General features: G+C 37.3%; 1 protein-coding gene across 19 annotated transcripts in view; it reads left to right on the top strand.

The window, feature by feature from the left end:
* The window catches only part of ZBTB20 (zinc finger and BTB domain containing 20), a 448,287-nt gene that overhangs the window by 192,979 nt on the left and 231,405 nt on the right, over positions 1 to 23,903 (top strand). For 3 of the 19 annotated variants that reach the window (XR_009485259.1, XM_059838022.1, XM_059838019.1), the window contains exon 5: positions 2,175 to 2,253. The exons of the other annotated variants lie outside the window; for them this stretch is intronic. The gene's annotated coding sequence lies outside the window, so the exon portion shown is untranslated. The remainder of the gene's footprint in view (positions 1 to 2,174; positions 2,254 to 23,903) is intronic. 19 annotated transcript variants of the gene reach the window in all.

Below are 23,903 nucleotides of genomic sequence, written 5' to 3'. Positions count from 1 at the left end.
ACTTTTGCGTGCTTTGCTCTGTGACCTGAATGTTTTTGCTTGGTTTTAAAAGGCATTTTTGAGCATAACATGCACAATAGAGTAAGTGCAGCTCCCATACAAATCACTCCATAGTGTGAATGCTGAACAGCCATTAGAACCAAAGGGGGTATCATCACTGGTAATTTCATAAGTTTGGTGGTTTTCATCTCAGAAATGAATATCACCCTTTGGAATCTCATCCAGTTAGGAAAATATGTTGTATCTCTGTATCACAAGTCTCCCAAAATAATGTCTTGTTCTCCAAGCTTTTCTCTGTTTCACTCTTAACATTGTCCTTAACGTACACTTTAACTATGGTTGTACCTGGGAAAGGATATTAATCAACATCCAGTATGTTGACAGTGCAACAGTAAATCATCAGTTGCAGCCATAATCCATATGCTCCATAAATTCATTTTGAAGCCGGAATCTCGGTGATCTATGTGTTAGCTATGTAGAAGCTTAGCTGCTGTCTGATGTGCATCAGATTGGTTCATTCTACTCTACAGAAATGTACATTTCTTAGTGTGGAGTAGCATTTTCTGCTTTTGCATCATTGTGTTTAATAGTCCTGTTGGAAAGGGCTGTTAAAGCTTAAGCTCTGTTTTCTGATTTTGTCCGGTTGCTTTTTGAAACCATTTTTCCTTCTGGCATCGAAAGCATCCTGTGCCGATGAATTCCACAATTTAATTACAGACTGTGTGAAAACATACTTCCTTTTGTTTGCTTTCAACCTGGTGCTTGATAACTTCTTTGGATGCTTTCTAGAAATGTGTAATGAGAAATGGGGAGCAATTATTAACAGTTCACCTTGTACTTGTTTGTTATGATTTTATCAAGCTCCTTTATATTTCTCTCAGTCATTCATTTTCCAGGGCAAAGAACCCAACTATTTTTAATCTGTCCTTGCACAGAAGTTGTTTTGTGCTTTGAACATCTTTGTGCCCTTTTCTGCATCTTTCTGGCTGCTTATTTCCTCTTTTGTCTTGAGAGCTGAAACCCACATAGTGTTCAGTATGTGAGTCTATGATGGATTTTATTAGAAGGATGTCATTATGATTTTAGTTTTATTTTCTAGTTCTTTCTTAATAATTCCCAAGGGGTTTTTTTGAAGGGTTTTTCTCCTCCTTTATTATCAGTTCTGAATATTGAACTGGTTCTTTTTCATAGGTATATCCACAAGGATTCCATGCTGTCTTTCCAGTGTAGCAATACCTAAATTAAATCCTATTTTGTTGTATGATTATTTAGTATTTTTTTTCTCCTATGTCATGATAACTTTCTTTTAAAAAATGTTGTTGATGAGGATTGTCATATTTTTTAATTTTAGCAGCATATGCCCATTGCCTCCTTCTGAGAACTCTATGGATTTGTGAATCAAAATTTCCGTCTGCAAAAATTCATGCTGTATCTTCCCTGTTTCATCTACTCAAGTGTCTGTTATTATTTATTATAATTTCTACCAGTTTCTGTGGCATAGACTATAGACCAAGTGATCTATGTGGATCTTCCTAAATCCCTTTTTTACTATTGCCATTAAATCACTTTCTGTTCTTTTGTTGTGCAAGAGTTACTAGTTAAGCTCTTTCATGACTGAGTTTCTTTATAACAGTTTCTCTTATAATTGTTAGATGGAAAACATTTATTCTTTCCACTGCACATTTTCTCAAATTTAACCTTCCAGGGTTAACCTTCCAGGATTTAACTTGTTAACCTTTTAAAACCACTCTGTAGTGAACAGAACTGCAAGGAATTTATTTGGGATTTTTGTGCTTTGAACACCCCTTTTGCACCTCATCTGTTGGCAGAAACAGATTTTATGTAACATGTCCAGAAAGGTTATTTATGGCTTTAAACAGTTGTTCTTCAAGATTTGCATGTGCCTGCCTTATTCAACATTTTCTTTGTAAAAATCAACAAAATATACACTTTTTTTCTGCTTTCTGTGTCTCAAAATAACTTTCTCTTTTTGAATGGTGTCTTTTTCCTTCTAGTAAATCCTTTCACTTTGCTTGCTTTAAAAATTTTATTATTTTCTTCTTTTCACGTGTGGCTATACATTTGTTTTGTGAGTTATAAGTAGAAATTAATTACTGCAGCACAACTTGCAAGGTTCTTGCATTTAAAGGAACCATATTATGCATTTCTCCCAGAGATTTTTGCCCTCTTGCAAAGGATTTTCCATCTAAAGTGGCAACTGAATCGTGACAGTTTACAACCCAGCGTATTCAGGTAAGTCAGAACTGTTTAGGGATCTCTTTAGTACCTCAGGCTGTGTCTACCAGACAAACTGCTGAGATGTTCCTCCAAATTATTGAGGCAGATGACTGGGGGTCAGGATTATTACAGCTATTCTAAGGAAAGGCTTTCCTGTTACTTGTAAGAGACGTGAATCTCTGATAACATATCTTCTAACAGTAGCATCTTCAAACATTTTACCCTTAGCTGCTTCTTTTTAATTTCCTTTCTTCTCTGTTCCTTATTTTAAATAGAATTTTGTTCCTGAAATTGTATATTGCTGTAGTGGATTATTTGTTGTTATTTTTTCAGTCCTATAGAGAACTGAATTTTCTTGTGTTATGTTCATTATTACAAAGTGGTTCTTTAATATGCACATATTAAAGTAGGTTTAGTTATCTTAGCACTAAAACAGAGTTGCTTCTGCCTCTGAAGTCTTCCATTTTGCTTTTCATAGTCACTCTCAGCATTTTACTAGGATGGTCCATGGTATGATTCTAACATCATGCTCTTTCTTTGTAGGCATGGAATTAAAACCCATGGAGATTTTTGTTACTTTTTAATTTTTTACCTTTTATTTAGATACATTTTCATTTACAGCAGCAGTCCCTCATCTGTATATCTTGCTCTGATTATCATGAAGTGCACCCTAGTATTGCAATGTGCAACATCTTCTCCAGCTGCTGAACTTGCCTTTTATGTCCTCTTTTTTTTTCTTAATTAATTTTGCACTCCTCTTAGTCCTTAGTTTTTGTATTGAGGTGCTGGTTGTTTACGATACTCTACTGAGAGTGACAAGCAGACTTGGTTTGACTGTTGAGGCAGTTCTTTGCTATATTTGGTATATGATTTTTATCAGCTTATGTTCTTTTTATACAGAGTTCTCATGGTTTCACTCAAAGTTGTTGCATTTTTCTGGTCTGTGTACAGTTCTGCACCTCTCCCCTTAATACCTCTCAGCACTTTTTAATCTGCTCAACCTTCCCTAGTTAGAAGCACTTCTCCTTTGTATGATCCCTCACATCTAAAGGATTCTTAAGCTAAACTTCTCCTGAATAAAGACCAGCCTCCAAAAAGAGCAAGATTTATGTACTAGCTGAGTTGCTAGCATCCTATTCAGCCAGTCACTCATTCAAACTAATACACTTCTGGGATTAGAAATTTGTCAGATTGAGCTCACAAAGTAGTTTTGCTTTTATGTTACGTATGGGCTGACATATTTCCCTGTCTTTTGGCTTGTCAAGTTTCCTGCCTTCCACAATCTTGGGGATGCCTCTACCCCAGAGGACCTACAAGACCTGGAAGCCCTCCCAGAAATACACTGTAAAAAATATTTTAAATGGGTTTCAGAGTACATCAGAATCTCCGTTATCTAAAGAACACGGGAAGAACACTGAATAGGGCTTGATAATCGCGTTTACCAGTAACCAGAATACCCTGCATGCCCATGGATCTGTGGAAATAATTAGTAATAGAAGCAATTTACCATTTAATTAATAAATGACAAGGGGCAAAACCTTGTCTGGGTTCACTGAATTTGGATAATTGAGGCTCCACTGTATTTTAAAATCTGAAATATTAACTATTATTCTGTGTGCTTGAGATAATAATCGTTTAAAAAGTGTGCACGTAATAGGACCAAAGCCTGGTTGTATTATTTCTGTAAAGGAAGAATTTCATAATGTCCTACATGCAGAGCTTTGCTCTGTAAGAAAAGATCACTTTTTTCCTTAAAGTATCTGGACTCTCTGTCCTTAAATATATAGATGTGTGTCATCTTTGAATCTGTAACTACATTCAGGAGCCAGTGAGGAATTTCAGAGGGCAATGAATAACCTCTCACCACGATGAGTAAGAGCTAGTGCAGCAGAACATCTTCAGAGTGGCTCTTATCTCAGCTGCCCACAAAGGAATTTAAGATTGATGGAGATAACTCAAATTTTATAATGAAATAAGAAAGACACTAGAATTGGTGCCTTCCATAAATAGCCATTCAGAGTAGGAAGTGGATTGTGGAAAGCTGGAATTAAAGACAGACATTCTTGGCTTATAGTATATTCCAGTGGATTTAACTGCCATAAAACACTGGTTTTCTGCCTCTTTGAGTCCCTGAAAAAAGAGTTCCAGGCTTCTGCCTTCCTGAGTTTTGCATGTCTGTCGTGCCATCTCACACATTTAATAGCTCCCACCTCTGCCATTGCAGCAGTATGACTGAAGAAAGAATTAGCCTGTAAAAGATGGCATGCTTAGCATCACTCCTAGGATGTCAAAACTGAGATTCCCTTCTATTTCTCTCAGTCATGTTGTTCTTTGCATTCTATGTTTTTTGTCCCCCAAATCTCCTCCATGCTGCCATGGTTCTTAGGGATACTGCAGTAGAATGTTGGTGTGGTCATAAATGAGACTCTGCATTTAAATCTGAAAGCAGGGAGAATGGGAAAGGTCTAATCTCCTTCAGAAGGGCTGTCCACTGCTAGAAACCTGCTACTGGAAGCAATCTATTCCTGTGCCCAAGAGGCTGACTGTAAATCACTTTGGTTTGTACTATCCTTTTCAAATACACAATAAACATCAGAGAATAGGCAGTCCTTGGAGAAGTGTAATTCCAGCCCCACACAGATGTTTTGTTCATCAGAAATCAGAGAAAATAACAGTAAAACAGTGCTGGGAAGTTGTAGGTGTCAGGGAGTTCTATCTGTTGCTTCTGAAGAAGAAAGTAAGATGGGTCATTTCAGTCAAGTTGGTGCTGTGCTCACATAAAAAAGGGTCACAGAATTTGGTTTGTACAGTTGTTTCTGCTCAAGTGATCCATTACCAGAAAAGGGGGGACATTGCATCAGAAATGATGAGCTGGCACCATTCATGGTGGTCAGGGAAGCTTGGTTAAGCAATGAGCCACATCCTGCTCTCCTGACTTTGTGAGTGGCTCCATTGAAGTCAATAGTAATTACATCCACTAAAATCAGTGGAACTACTTGCATCAATAAGATAAGTAAGATTTGGCCAAAGGTTGGTTGATATCAATGTTTTTAATCTCTCATTTTCATAAGTGCTAGGTTCATTCAAGCAATTTAAAGTGAGGTGAATAAAGAACATTCTGTGCTTTGAATAGTTTGGCATCATACACAGACAGAGCATGTGATTAATACCATATTGTTGCCTTTGTTCTTTGCTTTTCAGTTATGGCCGGCCATGTCCTTTTCAGAATTGCTGATATCCCCCTAAGCCTATATAAACAGTCTCTACAGATTTTCTATGATACCCTAAGATTTTTCCTGTACTCAATGTAATATGTTGCTGCATTCATTACCCTCCCATCGGAACTATAATGTGTTCCTGATGTGCTACTCTGACACCATCAGAGCTGACATGGAGCGATGTGTTCACCTGACAATGTTTCCCAAACCAGTATGTTATTGGGATTTTCCTGAGTGTAACCATGGCACTCTTTTGTAGTCATGCTCCTGGGAAAACCTGTGGAAGCACACTGGTTCAGTCAGTAGTAGTTAGACAGCAAGTTGGGCTTGAACTTCAGACACTATAGTTCACATGACTGCCTGAAATGATAGAATTAAGGGATAAGCAACGAAAAATAGACAGTCTTGTTCACTTCATAAAACTGCAAACATAGAATACTTGGAGCATGATACTCTTGATTCTTTCTACTGAAAACAGTCAATATATGAGATTACTGTTAAAGCACAGCTATGATTTCTGCAGAAATATGAAAGAGGAATGGCATTGCTGAAGATTGAGCTCTAGTGCCAATGTTGGTGACATCCCATTTTTAGCAATTCTACTCTCGATTTTACATTTTTACAAGAAGTAATACACAATATGGTTATTTCCCTCCTGCAAGCTTCCTGACAGTGTGTAACTTCCTGGATAGGCCTTTTTTTGTCACCAGGAAAGTACTTTAAAAAAAAAAAAGACAGCAAGGACTGATAGTTGTCTGTGCTATTTAGCATGTGTCAATAAGTGAAAGCCTTACCACAGTCAGAAAAGATTCATTAATATGCCACGAAATTCTGCATTGGCTTCTCAGAAGAGAATTCCATTTTGTTGTGTTCTCAATGAAGTGACATTCAGGACAGGTTCTGCTTTCAATGAAATGTGAGGTCATTTGACTGATATGAAAGGATTTTTACTGATTTAACAGCAGAATGCATAATTTATGGTTATACAGGGGTAAAGGGGAAAAAAATGTTACAAATGGTAACACCTGCCTGTGTTCATAGTATTACTATATTCACTGGTTAAGTTCCTTAAGGAGTTTCCCATATTCCCCCTACGTATATACTCCCTTGTGTTCCTTAGGTTGGAATTTTCTCCAAGGTTTTGAAAATCTGAAGCCATACTCCCTACTGATGCTCTGGGAGTTCTGGCCCATATGTCTCTGTGGGTACAGTTTGCTCAGTTTGAGGTATCTGCAGGTACTATGCAGGACGGGGAGGTAAGATTTGGATCACCAGCTGAGGGATGAGAAGGATTAATCCTTGTGAAAGCAGAAGACTGTTACTCAATTCTTTGCACAATGAAGTATTTCATGTGTTTACAGCTACAGTGAATAGCCCCTTGCAAGTTTTATTTTGCATTGTTTATCCAGCTACACTTATATTGATGACACACTTTATAAACAATTCATAGAAGTTTATAGTTGATTTATCAGCATTTTGAAAACATTTTTGAGATGGATAGTAAGTATTACATGTTTTGTAAGCACATCACAGATCTATCTGTAGGTTATTATAAACATCAATTGGCTTCTTCCACTCTATCCTTTATAACAGCTAATAAGCGGTTATTGAAGCTTTTATTAATCTATTCTAAACTTTCAGAAGTAGCATTCTTGAAAGTATGACCTACTGACTATGTAAGAAATCTGTATGTTCTGAGTGGAGTAAAAAATGGACAGTACAAATGCAAATTCTTTCTAAAATAGAATTGAACAAATATGATAAAAATTCTTTTTTAAGTTACACTGCTGTCCAAGCATTTCTTCTAATCGGTTGTTGTAGAGCGTTATCACATCTTTTAGCAATCACATCTGAAAAAATTCTCACTTGTAGATACTTACAGAAATCATAAGAAGGTAAATTAATTTCAATCCTGAGCAGCTGAAAATTCAGTAGGGTTGTGCTCTAGTAAAAGCTTTTAAAGATTGATATGCCTCAGAACACTGTCTTTTATAATTAAATCTTTTAGACTGGTAGAATGGCCAAGGGATTCTGACTGTGTTATTATATTTACCATTTAATACTTTTCCCTGTATTTCTGAGGAGATGAGAGCACTGGAGGTCAAGAGTATGAGAGGAAACTGGCCTTTGCTAAATTTCTTCTCATTGCTTTGGCATTTTTGACTGGGTTTTATTCTTAAGAATATGGGTAGCTCTATATACATCAAATTTTGGCTCTCCAGATTCAGGTTTTCTGCTCATGGTGGCTGGTATTTGTCTGTCTTTCTGGCTTTGAAACTTCAATTGAGTGATTACTGCTTGATCTCTTTTTGTGCTGCAATTGCTTGTTTCTAATTCTTATCCATCCCAAATAAAAATAAATAATGGAAATACTTTTAAGACTTCTAAGAATTGTACCACTGGTTAACCTTGGCTTGTAAATCATTATTTATGTATCTATTTATATATAGTCATAGATAAGCATATAATTATAGATCTTTTTATATATACTATTTAGTATTTATAGTATCATTATACTTTTTGGAGACTGAATTTAGGGTAACTGAGAACTTGCATATAAGTTTTAATGATATCAATCAGTTGAGTCAGGTCTGTTCATTCACATGTTGGATTTGCAGAAGTATCTATTAGCCTAGAAAAATGCATCCACTTGAATGTGTGCAGAGAATTGTTACTTTCTTCTTGAACCTATTTACATCAGATGGATCAAAGAGTCTTTAGGCTTTGTGGAGATGCAGAATGAAGATCTGATCTCTAAAGCAAGGTGTCATTCAGAGATAGGGAGATCTGATAGTGTACAGATGATGGTGATCTGAGTCTCTATCAGTCTCCAGCAGCTCCAACAAAATACATAGTGAAGGATGTGCCTTTTCTTCTACTGAAGGTATTATAAAAGCATACTGATACTTCCACCATCTGCTCTGGTAACCTGTGCAGCTTGGAGTCAAGCTTCATATTTCTCAGCAAGACCAAGTCAAATAAATCCATACATAGGAAAATACCTTTATTTGTTCTGGTGCAGCTGCTAAATTCCCATCTGCAAAGATTTCGCAGAACCACTAAGGTCTAGTCTAATCCTTCAGCTCAAAGCAGCTTCACCTGGAGCACATCGCTGAGTGCCATGTTGAGTTGAGTATCTCCAAGGATGAAGATTCCACAGCCTCTCTGAGTAGCAATTCCAGTGTTTGAGTACCCTCAATACCCTTTTCATATATGAAAATATATTTCATATATTCAGATTTTCACATGTTTCTGCTTTTGCCCATCCTCTCATCCTTCCACGGGAAAACATGATCTTCTTTACTGACTCACACCAGGTATTTGCTTTAGTTCTCTCTGAGCCTTCAAGAAAACTTTCTGAGATAATTATCTACAAAAGTCAATAACTTTTAGTGCTTACAGCTTCCATTGTGTTAGGACACAAATAATTTGCAACAGTTCTGAAGGAAATTTGGGATGACCAAGTTATCAGCGCTAGGATTAAAATAGTCAGTTCCTTAACTGACTGAAAATAGTCAGTTAAGGAACTGACTATTTTAATCCTAGCGCTGATAAGTTGGTCAGTCAACATTTGTTGAGGTAATTCATTATTTTGGTCAAGATAATCTATGGAGTTAAACATTTTTTATTTTTCTTTTTGTTTTCCTCTGTTTCCCAATAACTTTTTTTCTGCTGGCTTCAAAGGAAAAACAAGACTTTTTTCTGTGTCCAGAGTACTACACAGTTTTTAAGAGCTGTAAAGAACCAAGAGCTCCTACCCTGTTTCCATCTATAAGTGTTGCTGGCCATGTGGAAGCCTCTACTGCATGAAGAGATGATGAGGGTGCCAAGTTGCACCTGAGGCTTAAGACTTTGTTCGTTAGAAAGCAGCACTGATCAGTCCTTCCTGATGAGGTTTCAGCCCCTTCTATGCAGAGCTGCTAAGCAGACTTGCTTGGTTTACAGTGTCCATATCATTCTTTGAATTTCACTGAGCTCATTGAAAGAATTCTCTTTTATAATTTCTCATTACTGTTTGTGTGTTGATAAATTGGGCAAATATTTTCTTCTAATATATAAATGCTTATTGTTGGTCCTTGAAATTCTGATTCAACACATTAGTGAATGGCCCATATAATTTATTTACTTTTAAACTGACATATTTGGGGAAGTTTCAGCTTTTTTAAGATTATTCAGGAATGTGAACATTGGAATGGACAGCTGGTCTTTACCATTTTGTCTTAGAAGGTCTCAGACATCTACTGAGGCCCAATATGTGCCTAGATTTTAGTTAATATAATTGCTCTATTTAAAAGGATTGATATTTTTACTAAAGTAATTAAACCAGAGCAACTTCATGCATGTATATAGTTATATTAATGTAATATTGAGTTATAAACCCATAGAATTGCATCAGTATAAAATGACATAAGTCCTTTTTTGACAGAGAGAAAGGAGAGGGTTCAAATTTGTATATTTTAATTTATTTGGAAATAAAGTGTTACTTTAATTTCAATTTTAACATACCATTAAAGGTACTCCACTTAATAATATAGTGTAAGATCTTAGCTGTCAGTTAGTAGCTATCTAATAGAAGGATTCCTAAGGAGGGGTAGATGTATATCAGATGCTGAGTTCATTTAAGCAGTGTAAGATGTATTAGACCTTTGTCCCAGCCTATATTTTTCAGTGCTAGGTATATATACAGAGAGAAAGGTACATTTCTTGAACTCCAGTAATAATTAAGTCTCTTTGTCATAAGAAAGGAGAGAGTTTGCATTAAACAGGTTCCTTTTATGTTCTACCTACAAAATTTCAAAGACTGCTGAACAAATGAGGCAGGAGTTTGTACATTTGTGCATCAAAGAAGTGCTTGAATACTTTCTTATACATATAAAGCTACATTGTAGGGCACCCTCAAAGAAAAACTATATTCTGTAATCAATCTGCCTCCACGTGAATAATTAAATAATGTTTTCCAATTTAGAAATGCTCTTAAACACAGTACAACTATAAAATACCCTGCTGAGAAAAAAATTAATGAACTAGTTGCTAGATGGTCACTGCTAAAGATACCATAAATGCAGTCATTACAGTAATCACAAACTGTCATTTTTAGCAGTATTTAGTATTTCCATAACAGATCCTACCAGACTGGTGGTACTTAGATAATGCAAAAGCTAACAAAAATCCTTTCTCTTTTCTTTTAAATTGCTATTTTATTTGTAGATGGCAAAATAGCAAAACTTTTCAAGTAGAGTGGATCCCACGTTACTAAGTAAGTTTAGCTGGGCAGCTACAAAACTAGTAAGATGATGGAATTACATTTTTTAAAATTTTGAGACGGCTATGTCAGCCATCAGAGTAACTTTAACAGTGAGGAAAGCATGAACAGAGTTTTGTTCAGTACCTGCAGTTCAGTCTAATGATTGAGAAATTGAAATATTAAGACTAAAATAAATTAAATGAAGATATGTAGAAAATCTGTGTGAAAAGTATATATATATAATATTTAAACACCATCTTGTCAGTAGATTTTCTGAAAACCCTTTTAAATGGACCATTTAATACCGGATAAGCATAAAATTACTACAGGAGCTGTTCTTCAGTGTGATCAAGTGAATGAAAGAATTATCCAAAAGTCTTTGATTTTGTAGTAGTATTTCTAGTTTAGTTATCAAACATGATCTTGACATAAAAAGTCTTCTTAAGGGGTTAGAGTTTTTTTCTGATTTTGAGTTACATAACTTGCTTAGGGTTTTTAAACACATCCTCATGATAATTTGTTTATTCATTAAGTTAATGTACTTAGATTCTAAGTTAATTCTTAAGTTAATGTACTTATTACCTGGTTTTCAGAGGAGACTGGGTTTTTAGAATTAAGTATAGTTTCTTACTCTTGTAAAATGCCAGGATGTGTTGTTTGATCCTATTTGAAGTTTTGCAGGATTTAGAAATGTTTATGGGTAAGACTGTCTTCTTCAGCTGCCCTTGATACCTAGAGAGTTCTTTGTATCTTGTTTCTTTAGCCTATATACCCAGTAGGTTTTGGCTTAGGGATCCCTGCCCCTTTCAGAAGAGTCAGGAGGTCATGTATTAAATCAGTTCATTTTCACTGCCTTATGAACAACCTGGACGCCAGAATGTCCCCTCTTCTGCAATGAGGGGGACAGAAATCCCCAGTGACTTCTTCCTCCTCCTCCTTGGAGGTGTGTTGGAACCTAGGATTGGTAGGATGTGAATTAATCAATGTTGTCCAGCAGAAACATGCTATGATCTGTTTAGATAACTGGCCTGATGGAAGCTTTACCATATCATAGTAATACAGAGAGCATTACTGTCAGATACTCTGCTTCCATCATCTCCGCTGGCAGCTCTCATTGTCTTAAAAGAAGCCTCCCCAGCAACCAAAGGTTGAGGTGAGATATAGCTCCAGTCTAAGTAATAGGACAGAATTGCTGCAACTCCGTCTGGTGATGCGGGGAACTGTGGCACGATGGTTTCTCCTCATGTGAAGATGAATACCTCCATTTACTCTCTCTTAATTTGGGAAAATGATGTTTATTTTCAAAGTTTAAGGAATGTTCAGTCTTAAAATTGCCAGACTGGCCTGGGTCTGAGGTTGTACCTTCTTCCATCCCTCTAGGGAATGCTCTCCTGGACTGGCACAGGGTGGCCTAACTCTTGCCTTTTAATGACTAGCCTGAGGGAAACTGTTAGTGGTACCAACAGGGAATCCATCTCCTGACAGGATGGCAGTGATTTCACAACTGTGCCAACTATGCTTACATAAAAAAAAACCTCCCAGCAAAATAACAGCATAAATTGCTACTGCTTGCAAAGCTACAACAGCAGAGTAATGTAAAGGAAACTAATTGTATACAATCCTCTTGACTAGGGAGCCTGCTGAATAATAAACCTTCCCAAAACCAGCAAGGCATATTCATGCAAAAGCTGATGATTTTCTTTGTGCATGCCTTGGTTTATATTGTGTGCACTGCATATGTTTATATTTATACAAATGTTGCTGCGGAACAGAAGCCTGCTGTAAGCACCCATATTCTGGGTATGCCCGTATGTGTGTTTATGTGTGTCTGTGTATTTGTGTGCATGCACACATGTGTATGGATATATGTCTGTGTGTACGAGAAGCAGATGCACTGTAGGCAGAAAAAGCAGATAAATATAGATTCAGATAGAAGCAAAAGCCTATAAATATAGACACTATATAGAGTGAAAGCAGGCAGATCAGCACAGTTTCGCTATTACTTGCCTTCTGTGTAATAAAAGAGTAGCTGACACTGACTAAGGGGATGACACTGTTGGCTCTCAGCAAACAAAGTTAAAAGGTAAGAAAGCTTCCTTCCAATATGAGCAGCAATTGTGACAGAAGATTTACTAAATCTAAGAATTTGTTTAATATAAATCAGTGTGTAGTTTCTTCTGAGATCAAAGCATAGCATTTGTAATTTTACCCTAAAATAAATGTGTAAAATAAAAATCCTGACCCATAGTCTGAAAAAGAGCTACCTCTAGTTTCTATTTTAATTTTAATTTGCAATAAGCCTCACACACCGTGCTTGTCAACTTTCTGCTTCTGCTGTACTACCAGTCTTCTTTGGTTCAGGTCCTAGTCTCTCCAGATGAATTTGGGTGGTAGAGTATTGAGGAAAGCCTTTAAGTGCAAAATTAACTTTCAGAAATAGTGTTGTGTGTCCACATATATGTGTGTCTAAGTCTTCTGTTTGTAAGTCTCTGATGCCTGTTTTAACATCTTTCTCTCTCTTTGGCTAATCCATAGCTGTAATATAGGTAGTTAAAATCAGAAAAGTCTTTAGTAGAGATAAAGAAAACTTTTGCAGCTATTCAGAGGGTGAAAACTCAGTTTTTTCTTATTCTGTAGATCTTTGATGAGGTTGTTCCGATAAATCAAGGTTGCTGGAAAATGCCTGAAACTTGTCAATGCTGTGTTTTATTTTTCTCAGTGTAATACAGGTAGTATTGAGGAGTTTGCAGCAAGAGGCTGGTAGCTGAGAGTTTGGCATTCTATTTCCAGCTTGACCACTTGCTTAGAGTGAGAACTTGCACAAATTGCTTAGAATCTATGAACTTATTTTCCCATTTGTAAGTAGAATTAATAGTAAATGTGTCACAGAATTGGGTAATTGAATAATACCTTGTTTGGTTAGTCAGTGTCATGATTCTACTGGAACTACTCACAGGGCAGGATGTTCATAAGAGTCTTGTCTTTTTGTACAAAGTGCTCTGACAGTCCTGATTGAAAATGCAGGGATAACAGTAGGAAATATTGCTGACGATGTTTTGTGTTGTGTTACAAACAATTCACTTTTTCTTAATTTATTTGTGTTCAAAATAAATTTACATTATAGATTTATTTTTTATTTATTTTATTAATTTATTTGTATTCAAAATAAGCTGATTGGCTGATGAGTATTGTCAAGTTTCAGTATTCTGAGAAACTTGCAGCAAAGCAGAGGAAAGGCAAACACCAGCATGTGTATATTCATATTCGGATGAGCCATACTTAGTACGACAAAACAGAACCAAAGACAGAAAATTAAAATGTCAAGTGGTGAAAGGCTTACTCTGGTATTTAGCTCATGTAATGCAGGTTTTTCTGAAGTATCTAGTTTAAAATAATTTTTCTCTGCAGATAAAAAAAGAAAAGGCAGCTCAGAATATCTGGGTTTTGCTCCTGGAATTATTACTTGGTTTGGTGCAAGCCATTTTCTGCTCATCTTTCTTATGTTGATAACTGAAAACAAACTCCTCCAGGTATATTTTAACAAACTGAGTTTACACCACAGTTTACTCTCACCTAGGTGCTTCTTGAAAATTGGATGTTCGAGCCACATGAAGTGTCCTGTGAAGGTGCCTGTTTTTACTGTACCTATTGAGATACTTGAATCAAACTCAAAGATGTGTATATGATCAATGAGAAGCTGTGGGAAATGCCTAAGTGATACAGGCACTTCCTCTTGTCCCTGAGCTAATGATAAAGCTTCATGAAACAAGGAGCTGCAGCTTGTGGTGGCTCTGGCAGCAGCAGCTCCAGCCGCTGGGCTGGAGGATGCTCTCAGCTCTGGAGCAGCTCTTGCACCTCCCAGTGCCCTCTGCACTTCAGGGGTGCCTCAGGTGTGTGATTTATCCATTGTCTGAATATCCTTGAGTTATTCAGGCTCCCTCAGGGTGAAACCTGTGTGTTTTAGGAGTGGTGAAGGTGAATTAATGTGATAAATTACAGTACTTCAAAAATTAACTGACCTATCCTGTAAATTCTTCTGAATCCCTCCTAGTATTTTCCTGTGTCTGCTGCACAGTATAAAAGTCACACTTGCTTCAAAACAAGATGTTGCTTTTAGGGAGCAAAACAGATATTAAGGTTTGTTGGCCGAAGATTATACTGATCCAACAATTACTGCAGAAATACGCTCTTTTCAAAATCTCACAGGGAATATCTGGAAGGAAAGTTATGCAATCCCAGAAAGCACTTATTGTGAATTCTGAATTTTGTTTTCTGCTTCCTCTCCCTAATTCTGATAAATTAGTAATTACTTACCAGATTTAATTATAACATTAGATAGCTTTTGCAGCAGGGGAAATATAAGTTTAAATAAAAAAATTACTCTTGATCTAAAACCCCACATGTGTTGATTTCAGTCTGGATCAGATCTTTGCAGCTGAGTTATAATCTTGAAAACTGATGTTTATTATGGAAACACTGACATAACCTTTATTCTTTTGGTTCTGGCAGACATGGCAAAACTACCCAGAGACCATTTTTTTCTGAGTTATTTTCTCATCTCCTTGGACTTTGCTTTCTGAGTCTTTGCCAATTTTACTGCCATTCATGTTGACTAAAACCCTCTTGAAAATATATCAGTCTGTAGGAACCATTAGGAAATAACACCATTACACATGTTTAATAGGTTAGCCAAGGGGTGGGGAAAGTTTAGCAACTTCTGCTGTGTCATGGTCAATCCAAAACAGTGGAGTCCAAAAGGTTCATGTGAAAGAGAAGTTGGTAGGAGAAAAGCAAAGGTAAATTGCCAAGAAAAGCATTCTTGTTGTGAATTACTTTTGTTGCAAGTAAAGTCATGTTGCACAAGGTCTGCAAAGGTTTATTGATTCTTTAACTAGCAGGAACAGTTGGCAAGCCTCCCTAGTATATTTCGGTTGTGTCTCTATAATTTTAATATTTTTTTATTATTCAATTTGCCATTAAAAGCCCTTGGCAACCCAGCACTGGGCTTATGTCCTCCTACAGTCATTAAAAAGACAGAATCTGTTTTGAGAAACATTAAACTTACATACAAAGTCATGAAATCCTAGAGTAATAACTTGTTTATAACCTTAGTTTCTCCCTTATGATAGTCTTTAATAAGAAGTCACATTGTTTTTCTGCAAATACAGAGCTATAGTATCTTTGATATATGCAAAAGGCATCTGCTATTAATGTGTTTCACGAATCAAAACCCAAAAAATCTATCCAAACCAGCTGTCTAACGCAGTGAAAATAATATTACTTTGTAGCTATGTTCTCTTGTAGGGAGAGAATCTACCAGAGACATTAAAGAATGTAATATATAATTAGATACGAATACAAGGGTTTTTAGCACCCACATGGGGGTTCTTTTAGGATTTTTTGACCTAAATGTGTATCCAAGATGGTATTCATAAAAGGTCTGGTAGGATTTTGTAGGTGTGTGTAATTTTAAAAGTTGAAGTATTTTCACCAGAGTAGAAACCTTTTTCTTGAAAGAAATCTAGCCAGTATTGATTTTATGAGTCCATTTGTATTTTCTGTTGTTTTCTGTGCTTTTTCTATAGATAGTTTCAGCTCTCTCTTTTTCCCTTTCCCTTAAATCTCTGAATGTTTTTTCCTCATTCTCTGTGTGCAAAACAGATGAAATTTTGTTTATTCAAATTTTCGCGAAATTTAAGATTAGGTAAACATTAGTAGCAGAAAACTTCAGTACTGAAGTTTCCAACATTTTTGAGCAATTGAAGGCAAGTGAATTATAATGGAAACTTTATTCAGCTTTGCTTGATAGCCCTTAAGAACAGAATATACCAGCTCTGAACTCCCTTATTTGTATCCTCATATTTTTAGGTAAATCAGATCTCTGTTTGAACCTGATCTGTAGAGTCCACAGCTGGTTGCTTCGACTCTGACGTGCTAACAAGGGCTTAAAAATAGGTGTACTCTGGACAATGATAAAGCAAGCACAGCAGTGTAGGGGCTGCCCTTACCAATATCTGAGCTTCGCTCCCCTTAGCTGTTATTTTTTGAGTCTCTTTCTGTATCTGTTTTGTATAACATCCTGTAAAGCATTTTGTGCTTGTAAGTCGCGTCCCATAAGATGAGGATGTACTAAACAGCAACACTAAGTGTATAAATGGTGCTGAAAAATATGTTCTTTTTCACATGCAGTCTTGGCAGAAGAGTGCAGGCTTTCATTGTTTAATGTACTGGTCCTCTAGTTCAGCCTCCATGACATACTCACTTTGCATAGCATCACTCAAAGTTTGCTTGTGGAGCATCATTTCTAGTGGCTGCATGACAAGGGAAGTAGAGTTTGCCTTCTGGGTCTCATTTCTTTCCCCCAGCATTGCCCTGGTGAGCAAAGAGAAGATGCCTGAGCATGTTTTGAGTTGGCCCCCTCTGTATTAGTTAGTGCTTCATTCAGGTTGCATGACTAGGTGCCATTTAATGAAGACCTTATTCTTTTCCTTTAAGGGTCAGTTTCATTTCAAGACAAATCAGACTAGTTAGGCTGCACGTGACTTTTTGTGTAAAACGTTTCTGGGTAATTTCAGTGCAATTCCAGTTATGTGCAAACAAAATGAATAAGCATGTGCAAGACAGTGAATGAATGTTTTCTTTCCTAACAGCCTGACAGAGATCCCGACTGCATGCTGGCTGATATTACCATGTTAGTAGATATGGACCTGGGTAAAAGAAAAAAAAATAAACAGAATAGTCAGAAACATTGCATATCTGTGTAATTTCCTTAAAATAGGGTTTGCCTGTCTTATAACATGGAGTTTTTGTTTGCTCACTGTGCTATTTTAGGACCTGTAAAAATGTCCGATGTCAGATCTGTGAAGAAAAAACATGTTGCCTATTAAACACAATCTGAAGAAAATAATATAGGGAATATGTGTTTTCCAGTAAAGATAATGGAAAGGCACTTTTAAGAGCATTGATACTTGATTTTTTTTTTTTTTTTTTTTTTCATAATCAGCACACTCAATTTCATTTCTGGTACGAGGCTCAGTGTCTGCTGTGGTTTGTAATAAACTTCCTTTTAGTCTTCAGTCTTACAGCATCCTTTAAAGTATGTTAACGTGCTTTGAAATCCCACTGACTTCATTAGAGAAATCCCCCCCCCAATAAAAAAATGGATACCCAGGAGTTGAGTGTTGTGCCAGCCTGGTGGTGTTCCCTTGCTTTCTAGGGCCTAGTGTCAAGTGGGAGCAGTCAGAATCTGCCCAGCCATGTCTCACCTTGGAGGCAAAGGATTCAGCAATGTAATGGGCGTTCACCTGTGTGAATGAGACAATTCCCCCTACTGACTCAAAATTATTCTCATTAATGAGCTAGAGGCCTGTCTGACTCCAGATGTGTGGAAAAGAGAGAACAACATGAATATTTTTGCAGGCTTAATAACAAAATAGGTTGAACTTCCCTTGTTTCCAGTCTCTAATTCTCGTATTTAAATGTCACCCAATCATCTCAAAAAATCCAAAGCTTTGTATTGCATACTATGCATAGTGTCTATGATTTCTGTGCTCCTGAGAGCCTAAAGTAGGTCCTAAAGAACTTAGTAAAAGGTTCATGTATAGTATTACTTAAAAAAAGAATTCTCTTTGTAACCTTAATGAACCTTCATGGTCAGTAAGAGCTTGCTAGGCATCTTTATACCTGGCACAAGAAGTGTCACAATGGCATTAATTGGTAGGTTTTTGTAGTTTCTAACAGGATTTGGTCATGGGTGTGTGGGAGGGAAACCTTACTTTTGGACAGAGGGGTTTGTGGGGTTTGTAAGGCATCTGCTCTTCTACCAAAGGGCATGAAAACAAAAAGGTTGGGAAAACTGCATTTAGTTCAGGAGAGTACAGTTCTGTTTTTACATGCTTGACTTTCCATGGCACATGTCTTAAATGCACGTCCATGTCACCTCTGTGCTCTGCTTTGCGTGTGTCTCGCTGCTCAGTGTGAGGAGTAGTGTAAATCAATAGTAAATGCTCACCGCCCACTCCGTGCTGGGTTACGCAACAGCTCATGCCGCGTTCACAGAGACAAAAAGGGAAAAAGCACACACAGGCTTTACATTCAAAAGCTCTTGCATAATTTTGCTTTTCTACAGCCAAAGAGAGAAAAAAAAAAAAAAAAAAGGGAAATAACAGATGGGGAGACTTGCAGGGTTTTTTTCCCTTTTCTCAGACTGTACAGAGGCGGGCTTGTTTAACATCCATGGTCATTTCTAATTGCCCCATGCTGCAGATGAGCAAGGCAGGCTTGCTTATGCTTGAAAATAAGACTTTTTTCCAGCTTCCATGATGTGGTGCACTTCTCAGGTAATACAAGAAAATCTGTTATGAAGTGTTTAAGGCTGAATTGGTTATTTGTTTAGTCATAATGAAAAAAGAAGAAGAAACACCTCACTTCAGCTATTCGATACATGTTGCAAAGTGAAAGAGGTATGAGGAGTAAGTGAAGTTGGATTGAATTCTCTGACGTTAGTTTGAGCTTTTTTTTTTTCCTTTAAATCTTTTTTCCTTTCTGAAAAGCAAAATATCTCTCAATGTAATATTTATGTAAAAAGCCAGTTATGTAACTCTCGGCTGCCTTTCACTTTTGTTACCTCTCTGGACTGTAAAGCTCCACTGTTTTTCCTGACGACAGATTGTATTAAAACCTGCAAATCCTGATGAAAGGAAAGAACGACTGGGTGCCCACAGCACAGACTTTAATTTTGAGCCTTTTTAAGGGCTCCAGGCTGGAAGACAATGGATCTATTTAAGATCTGGTTTTGGCTGGAGGAATTCTTATTCAGTATTTTCTTGTCACAGTGTGCTCTGGAACATCCCTGGCTTCTGCACAGTGTTTCTGCCTCTCTCCTCCTCTCTCTTCTCCCCCTCCGTCCAACTTTTGGATGTATACAATGAAAGCTTTTTCCCTTTCCTCTCCTGACCTTAATGCAAGTGTCAGGTCAGTCTCTGTGTAACAGCAGCAAGTGCAGAACAGTGAAATTTTACATTGTGTTGAACTTTATTAATTTCTATTTTAAGTGATTGATGTCCATAAAGATCCATAGATTCTTCTAATTAGAATTGGTGAGGATATTTTAATTTACTTCCATCAAATGCAAGAAAAAGTACATATAGCCCTCCTAAAATAGTAGTTTGTAACAAAACGAAAAAAGAGGCATTCTTCGGCTTCAAGAAAGGGAAGAAATAGGCCAGTAATAAAAAAAAAGTTCATTCTTTCTTTTCTGTTCATACTACAGGAAGAATTTATTCCTGTAGCTATTGCAACCAATTTATTCCTAGTTGTATCCTCTGAGGATCTGACCTGTTTGTGGTTGCGAGCATTGTGTCAAGGTTTGTTTTCTTCTGCCCTTTACGAATCGTTCTTGTCTGCTTGCACATTCTTGGACAGATTCTTCCCAGTGTAATGCTACTAATTCTGTTGATATGATGTCAGGAGTCTATTAGGTCAATTCTAAAGTTATAGGGCTCAATCCTCAGTTATTTTAAAGTATTTTTCTGGTATTAGAAAATAGCCATAAAATTAGTCTGCATGTGAATTATTCCCACTTCAGACATTATAGAAAAAAATTTTGAAGCTGACATCTTTCAACAGTGATCCCTGAGACAAGCTTTAAATGAAACAGGGTTTTGTGAAAACAGGAAGTGGAATATTTTAAGCTCTGTAAGTATGTTTTAATCTGTGTAAATATATTTCACCAAACTCCTGGGGTGTATACATATATTCAGAAAGGTATTAGAACACCTGGATTCTGAAACCAGCCCTTGCTTTGGCTCTGGGCAATGAAAACTTCTTCTGCCTCCATTTGTGTCTCAGTAAAGAATCACTAGGGAATCCCAATAGAACAGATACTGTTCTATTGTGCCTTTCAGAAGTATTCTAAACCTATTTTATTAGTGCTTATAAAATCAATTCAGATACATAGGCAGAAGGCATTGAAATATTTTGTAGGGGTTAAAAAATTATTTAAATTTCAGCTCAGTGTTGCTGCACAGACCAAACTGTGAGCACCAACCTTGTATAAGATTCAATAACCCTATATAATGTAATGACAATATATAAATGAAAATAACCTTGGTCATCAGATGATTAAATTCTGGAACACTACCCTGCAGGAATTATAGGGCCTGAAAACCTATGTAATTGTAAGGTGTGGCTGAATCAGCATATCAATGGCAGTTTATAACATAGTTGCATGTGGTGGAGGAGAGAACCTCCTTAAAATATCTTATCCTGGTGTCCCTCATAGCTGTCAGCCCTTTATAAAATGCTTGGAAGATTTAAATGGTGTAACTTTACAGAGAACATGCTCAGTAATGAGTCCAGTGTTTGACTTAATCAAAAGAGTGATCATTTGTCTTTGAGTGAAAATTACTTTCTGCTTGTCTTTCCAGAGTCTAAGTCTGTAAGTTTTTTGTCGGCACTGATTGCAATGAGAGACTTATTTGGAATAGGTGTACAAAACCTGATAACTTTTAATGGCAGACAAGCAATTTCCCCTCTTAAAGGCATCTGCTTGCTTTTCAGTTACTGAGACATTTTTCTGCGTGTCACTGGGTTACCCCTAACTTCCCAGGTCTTCAGTCCCCAGCTTTGCTTTGTATGCTTGGGTGGGCTGCTATCAAGACACTAACCTTCCTTAATGGTCAAACAAACATTTAATTATTTCCTGAGTATTTTCTAATTTGAAAAGGGAAAAGCCCTTGTAAATGCCTGCTGCTAAAACTCTGGTTATATATGCACGGTTGAACAGCAACCAGAACGAGGGAATTTTGTGTGTTCTGCAGAATGGAAATCTAATTTTAATTTATGGAGGAGAGGGTGATTTGACTTGACCAGATGCTAGACATGCAACCTGTGAAACTTCTGTCTGCCTAAATTCATAGGCAAAATAGGCAAAAGGGATGGTTTGAACAGTTTCTCAAATGAGATGTTAATATTCAGTTTTAATGAATAAGTCTTCACTTCGCAACTTAAAAAGACTCTGCTATTTTATTTTTAAACATAAGCTGTTTGAGTCCTGTCTCTGTGAAGATCTGTGCCTTAGTTTTCTTAAATCAAGTTTGTTATTTTAGAGAAAAGGTTAAATATGAACTCTAAAGATTTAAAAACAGCAACAGAAAGGAAAAGGGCTCTACATTAATTTTTATTTCAAAATTTCATTATTTCTCTTCCCTGACACATACTTAGGGTTGGGTATATTTGAAAAATAGCTAGCTAAATTATTTTGCTGTATCCACCAATGTGCTGAATTAGCTATGGTAGGCTTTTTATCTAGCAATTATTCTGCAAGGTTTCCTTCCTCCCTCCCTCCCTTCCTCAGAACAGTCGTTTTTGCAACTCTCACACTTTGGTTGAAGTTTATGACAATTTTGTGTCCTTCGCTGTCAGTAATTCATTGCTAGCACCTTCGGTAGTTCCACTGGTCTTTTTGCCTTGCAGAAGTCCTTAGGAAATGCTGCAAGAAGCAATGTTTTTGGAGTAATTGTAACAAAAGTATCAGGCTTAGCTGCACTGAATGTTCATTCCTGCAGCCCTCCTTTTCAAAGCTCTTATTTTCCACATTCACAGCAAACAACACAGCAGGTTCATTTCTCCTGGAGGGAGTCCGTGTGTTCCTGCCCCTGCTGTTTAACCCCTGTGTGCAGGTGGGCTGTGACACCTGCAGGGAAGGGTCACCCGAGTGCAGCAGCGTGGAGGAGTTGTGAGCATGCGTGCAGTGCCTCGAGCAGGGCCAGCACCTGGCTGCTCCTTGCTTTTGCCTCTGTACCGTGGTTAGTGTTTTCGTGTTGTCACTAAAGGACAACAAGGAAGCAAGGGCTCTGTTTGGACCGAGCGCCTCCATCAGGGAGCCCCAGGAGAGGATGCTCGGTTCTGTCAGAACCCCTGTGGCCAAGGAGAGCATCCTCGTTTGCTCATGGATTGGTTCCCTGGATGTCTGGTCTCGTCACTGCCAGCTACTGAATGCTCATGGCTGGGTTCGGAAGGATGAAGCCTCTGCATCAACATTCACCTTGTTGATGCAGAGGCTTAAAAACAACTCTCTAAGAAGTGACTTTTAATATCTGTAGTGGAAGAGAGCAGGGAGCTGGATTTGATGATCTGGAAAGTGTGCTTCAGGGTAAAATCTTGTTAAAAAACCTAAACATTTCAGTTAGTTCAGTTTCTGTGGGGACTCTATTTGAGGTATTACTTCATAATTTCAACCGAAGAAACCTCTGACTTGTGTGACTTTTTGGACACGTGATGAAACTCACCCCTTTAGGGAAGTTCTTGCAGAGACGAGATACAAAGAGAGTTTGTCTGTGTAAGCAGCTGAGAGAGTTGCTCGTTCCCGAGTTTGTGCTGATTTATATGTGACTGGTTGCAGCAGAATTGATGGATTTGCTGCTTTGACTGTTATGTGAACAAGAGGAAAATACACTCTGTTGATAATGTTAAAATCCAAATAAATAATGACCCTCTCCTTCATGGAAGGACTGTGAAAAGATAATAACAGAAAACAGTGCAGAAACAGGCATCTGAAACCACCTTCATCCATAGTTTCCACTACATGTATTTCTTAACTGGCTTTCTCTTCACATTTCTTATTAAATATCTTGGTTGCTTTCAGCCCCTTACATCACTGGGACAAAAAAATGACAGAGTTTCAATCCCATCCTCTAGGTTCCATCCAGATATACATTGCTGATTAAAAAGCGTCAGTCTCTGCTGAGGCTGGAAATGGCCTGTTCTGCTTTGAGGAAGGGGGAGGCAGATAACTAATGGTTGCTCAGGCTGTCATGTTTCTGAGAATCAGCTGTTTTTTCTTTATACTGCAAAGATTAAACAAAGAATGTTAAACATTTCCCAATTTAGCATTTATAATGGAAAGCGGCTGTAGGCCACAGCTTGCTGCTGCAAGGGCAGGCGTTCATACGAGGAGTCGCTTAAAAAGGCTTTTATTTTCTTTGAAGGCCTGTCCAGCCTCCCAGCCCGGCCGCTGTGCTTTGCAATCAGGTGGAGGCAGCTTTAAAATTTTACTTTCATTTAAGCAGGAGCTAATTTACATTTGGAAATGAAAGTTAAAACATCTCAGCCATCTGCAAAGTGGAGGAGGCAGTGAGTTGCTTTAACTTTTCAAATTTCTACAATCCTTTTTCACATCAACAGGCAAGCAAAAATTATTT

The sequence above is a fragment of the Haemorhous mexicanus genome, chromosome 2 (genome assembly GCF_027477595.1).
Source record: "Haemorhous mexicanus isolate bHaeMex1 chromosome 2, bHaeMex1.pri, whole genome shotgun sequence".
Lineage (NCBI taxonomy): Eukaryota > Metazoa > Chordata > Aves > Passeriformes > Fringillidae > Haemorhous > Haemorhous mexicanus.
This window is presented reverse-complemented; position numbering and strand designations above follow the sequence as displayed.